A 5,877-nucleotide genomic window follows, 5' to 3' on the forward strand; every position below is an offset into this window, starting at 1 on the left:
CGGATCGTCAGTGGGACGAAGTTGGAATTCATCCCAAATCTAGGGTAAGGTCTTTTATTCGGAATTTAACTTTCCAGCAATTGTAGGAAATGCTGTAAAAATAGAAATAGTGATATTTTGTTCTAGGATATATGATTTTCAGGGTGTTGAGTGGAGAACCCTACAGGTGTAGGACCCGTCTCAGTAGGGGAATTTTAGCAAAAATCAGGTAAGGGAAATATGTTATGCTAGGTAGTTCTAAAATGATTTCCAGTATGAAATATATATATTTTTACTAGGTTATTATTCACAACAGGACTTTATATAGTTTATTAATTATGAATATTATGTATTAAATTACTGTGTGGCTTGAGAATATGAATGTAGTACAGAAGTATGTTTTACAGTATTTTAAAGGTATGTTTTATAGAATATACAGCTAGTGAATATGTTTTATAGTAATTACAGAATACCATGATTATATAGTTTTCAGTACCATGACTTACAGATTACAGTTCAGTTCAAAAATACAGTTGACACTGTTACAGTTTATTTTAGTGTCATGGTTAATACAATTATTTCAGAATCATGGTAAATCAGATAGTTTTATATAGAGATGTATTATATAGTATCAGACCCTATTGGACCATACAATTTACAGAGCACGGTACGGTAACTACAGATATTCAGTTCAGAGTGCAACCACCTATTTAGATAATACGTGGTAGTAGGTCGATTGTGCTCAGATGTGGACAGGCTCCCCATCAGATATGGGTTAAAGAGTGGCCAATCTGACTAAGGGAGTACAATCGTTTACCCAGGTCGTCCAGCCAGGTTAGATCCCGCCTACGAGCCGCACAACTCTGTGATGAGGGGTTAAATCATGACACACAGTTATCCACAAAGAAATTTTCAGTATTTATTATGTATATACAGATTTACAGAGACATAAAATATACTTATATACATTAGAAGTATTTTGAGTAGAAATCTAAAATACAGATATGTTAAGAAACATGGAAATGGCGGTGGTTTCTATTACTTGTACTGTATTTATAGATCCAGTTATACACGATTATATAGAAACAGATTTTCATAATATTGTAACTCATTTACCACACACTAGTAATAGCATATTTTGTCTTACTAAGCATTGGCTCATCCCATTATTTTAACATTTTTTAGGTGACCCAGGTGGGCGAGCAGACCAGGCTTGTAGATAGAGAGCCTTCAGTACTGATGTGTCAGTAGACGGTGAGTATGTTTTTGGAGTATTTTTGTATAGCCCTAGCCCAGTTAAGGGTATTTTAGGGAACAATCGTACATGTATATTTTGGGAAACATTTTAGCACTCTGGTATTGTATATAATTATATGTTGTTATGTTTATTTGATTTCCGCTTCTCGCTGCTTAGGTTGAGAGTTGGGTTTAATTCAGTTTGGTGTTAGAGCATTGTAAATTTTACAATATAAAAAAAAAAAAAAAAAAACCAAGTTAAATAGCAGGACATTACAATTTGGTATTAGAGTCTAGTTGCTAGGTTCTGTAGACTTTAGAGTGCAACGGAAGTAATACCAGAGTATAGGAAAGGATTTAAGGTTTGTTTGGTTGTCTAGGTATAGGATTTTCATGGTGGTTTCTGTGTTTTTCCTAGGGTGATGATTTCAGAAAAACCATAGTAAACGGTTGTTGGGTCGTGTGTCTAGGTGACAAAACTGGATATTGAGTTAAGGTCAGGGAAGGTAATTAACTTTGAATTGGTATAGGATAGATCTGTATAGGAGATAAGATGCTTAAGTGTGTTTCTTGTTTCAGTATGGACCCAGAAAGGAATGGTACAAATGCTGGGGAGGATAGGCTAGGACCTTCCAGGATAGGTGGAAGAGATACAGATGTTGTGTTGCACAGTGTCGCTCGGAAGGTGATGGCTGAGATGGCCAGGAGCTCTGGGGAGCATGGCTATTCGATCAAGCATGTTAACTCTACGAGTCCAATCCTGTTTTGATAATGACAAATCACTTAATATTTGATCTGTGCATTAAGTTTGTGAACAAGGCTTACACTAAGTATGCACGAAAAGATAACGAGGTAGGAAGCCATAAAGTAAAGCTGATACATTTTAGAAAGCACCATGGAACTCAAAGAGTACGAGAATCAAGATGCAAGCGGCAAAGTTCAAGAATATTTTGGGAATGGGTATTTAGAACTCATGTACTTACATTTTCGTATGATTTAATTTGAGGCTCAATATAACTTAGAATGATTTTAAGATTCATGCATTTCATGTACATCATTAGGAAACTCTCATAGACTTAGAAATGTTCTTAAAATCATGAAAAATATGTTTTATAAAAGACCCAAGAAAAGGAGCAAAATATAATTTTAAATTAGAAAAGAAAATTTGAGAAAAAGGGGACTTCGGTAGCCTGAACTCAACCTCAGACGCCTGAAGAATTTCTTTGGTAGCCTGAAGATTAAGTTTGGTAGCCTAAAGAATTAAATGGGAAAGACAGAACCTAGCAGAGGTACTTCGGTCGCCCGACCCTAGAACCTCAGGCGCCTGAAGTTGTCACTTCAGGAGCCTGAACCCCACTTCGATTGCCTGAACCTGCGGGAAACTTAAAATTCAGATTTTTATTAAAAAGACTCGCGAGCTATTTTATTGATCCAATGGCTGAGATCAATTCTAAGGGTAATATACTATATATTTTGAATATCTAAACCCTAGAGAACAGGTTAGACACACAAGAAAGAGAAGAACACACCTTGTTGCAAGAACGTTGAAAATCTACTCCCAGTACTATACGATTGCCTACACTTCAATCTCTATTCTACAAGCTTGGGAAAATCAACTCAGATTCTCAAAGGGAACTTGTTTACTCTACTATACTTCAATCTAGTATTGAGATTTGATTTTTCAAGTTATTAGTCTTACGAACTTTTCATTTCATCTCATTGCTTGTTTTTTTCTAGCATTGGAAAAGTTTTTATCTCGAGTGTGCTCATTCGTATAAAAATTAATTTTTGAAGAGATCATTACTTGAGAAAGGTTATTTAACTTAGTTGATTGAATTTTGATTCAAGAGCATATAAATATACATATATTTTTCAAAGAGCTTATTATTGAAAAACCTAGTTTGATTAAAAAGGTGATCTTGAAAGTATCTATACATAAACATAGCTATTTTAAACAAGATCATTATTTAATTTAAGTGTGTGTTTTCTAAAAGATTCATATTTTAGATATATTAAAGCTTGATTAAATATCCTTGGTACTTATAACCATACAATTAATTGAAGGATATTTTGTGAAAATTAATATACTCAAATTGTGATTGAATACATCAACCAAGACTTTATGATTTTGATTGAGTTTGTATTCAAGACAAAGTTTTTTTTTGTTAACTAGCTCACATCAAACATACTTGTGCATCTTTACAAAGTGAATCAAGAACCCTAGTTGACTCCAAGGCATTTCAAATATCTCTTTACTTGGAAGTTGTGGTCAAATAGGGATTTGTGTGTTGAAGCATATCATACATAAAACGATTGTATCGTTCTTCATACATTCATGAGCTTCAAGTTATATCATATGTTAATGTGCTATGAAATTGAATTGTACTCACAAGCTTTTGTTAGAAGCATTGTTTTGAGTGTTATTTTCTAGATTCTATTGTATACACGGTTCGGTGTGTGAACCAGTGTGTGACGAGAGAGTTGTATCTCTTGTAAACAACGTAGTAGGAGGAAGTTGTACCTCTTGTAAGCAGCGGATTGTAAGGGAAGCTCCGTCCCACTTTAAGGAGTAGGGTTTTAGTGAATCCTTGAGTGGTTGCTTAAGGTGAGGATGTAGGTCAAGTCGATTGAACCTCGTAAAACTATGTTTGTCCTCTCTCTTTCCTTCACTCTTTATTTTCAGCATTGCATTTAAATTGTGTATATTGCATGCATAGATTGAATAGTCGTACATATACATAATTGAGTAACAAGAAGTTGTTGGTAAATTTATAAGAAGAGTTTAAGAGGTAACTAAGTGCTTTAGAATTTTTTAAATACCCAATTCACCCCCCCCCCTCTTGGGATTACACCTAATTCAACAGAGCAGTTTACGCAGATGAAGCCCCCATCCTTTACTGGAGGAGATGACCCCATTGTAGCTGAGAATTGGGTCCACGACATCGAAGAGATGTTGGCAGTACTTCCTTGTACGGATTAGCGCGATTGATAGAGGAGTAGAGGCCGGTTCTAGTGCTAGTGACATGGGAACGATTCAAGGAGCTGTTCTTCGAGTGGTATTTCCCTACTATCGTTCGAAGCGCAAAGGCGGCAGAGTTTATGCACCTGGTACAGGGATAGATGACCGTATCTTAATACGCGGCTCGATTTATTGAGTTGTCGCATTTTGCTCCACATCTAGCATTTGATGAAGAGAAAAAGGTAAAAAAGTTTGAAGAAGGACCGAGGCAGAACTTATTTGAGCAAATGATTGGCTTTAGAGCTCATACATTTACGAAGATTGTAGATAGAGCTACGATCATTGAGAGTGGTATTTAAAAGGGTATAGTGGCTCAGAGTCAGAGGAAGAGGTCGGCGCCTTAAGGCTTTCAGACTGGCTCCAGTAGGGGTCCATGGAGAGGAGATCGTGATAGGGGAGATTAAAGGCAGATAACAGGACCTCATGGGAATCAAGGTACACCAACTTACACAGTATGTCAAACGTGTAGGAGACATCATTTGAGGGAGTGCCGGGTAGGCAGAGGTGTATGTTATTGTTGTGGGAGATCCGGCCACATGGTACGTGAATGCCTAGGTCATCCAGACCAGGTCCCAGCTCCCAAGCTCTATCAGGGAGGACATCAGGTAGCTCAAGGAGGATATTAGGCACCTCGTGGTGCCCACCAGAGGAATGTGGCCCCAGCGAGAGTATACGCTCTGACGCCAGGTGATGTTGAGGCTATTACGGATGCAGTGACAGGTACATTTACTATTTTATCATATCTAGTTATTGTTCTTTTTGACTTGAGTGCTACTCATTCTTTCATTTCTGCATCTTATGTTAAATTATCTGAGAGTGAGACCCAGACATTAGATATAACGCTGTCAGTACCTACACTATCAGGGTCAGTGATCAAATGTTAGAGGGTACTTAAGGGCTATCCGATAGAAATTCAGGGGAAAGTGTTACTAGCTGATTTGATTATATTTTATATGTGTGGGTTTGATATAATACTGGGTATGGACTGGTTGGCCGCCAATCACGCCAGCATTGATAGTTGTCGAAAAGAGGTAATTTTCAAACTCCCTGGTATGCAGGAATTCAGATTCGTTGGTTCACGGGTACGTACTCCAACGCAGCTGGTGTCAGTTGTGTAGGCGAGCAGATTACTCATGGACGGAGGTTAGGGGTTTATAGCATTTGTGAGGGAAGTATCTGAAAATGAATTGAAGATTGACAGCACCTCAGGGGTACGAGAATTTCCAAATGTTTTTCCAGAGGAGTTACCTGGGTTGCCTCCTATGCGCGAGGTGGATTTTCCTATAAATTTACCCCCAGGGACCACACTAATTTCTAAGGTTCCTTACCGTATGGCTTTAGTCGAATTAGGAGAAATAAAGAAATAGTTGCAAGGCTTGTTGGACAAGAGGTTTATACATCCCAGTGTATCACCATGGGGAGCTCCAATGTTGTTCGTAAGGAAGAAAGACGGGTCTATGAGGATGTGTATCGATTACAGAGAAATCAACAAGGTTACTATTAAGAATAAATAATCTATCCCATATAGACGATTTGTTTGACCAGCTCCAGGGTGCACGGGTATATTACAAGATCGACCTCAGATCAAGTTATCATCAGGTAAGGGTAAAAGAAGAGGATGTAGCAAAGATAACTTTCAGGAT

The sequence above is a fragment of the Malania oleifera genome, chromosome 5, assembly GCF_029873635.1.
Source record: "Malania oleifera isolate guangnan ecotype guangnan chromosome 5, ASM2987363v1, whole genome shotgun sequence".
Classification (NCBI taxonomy): domain Eukaryota; kingdom Viridiplantae; phylum Streptophyta; class Magnoliopsida; order Santalales; family Ximeniaceae; genus Malania; species Malania oleifera.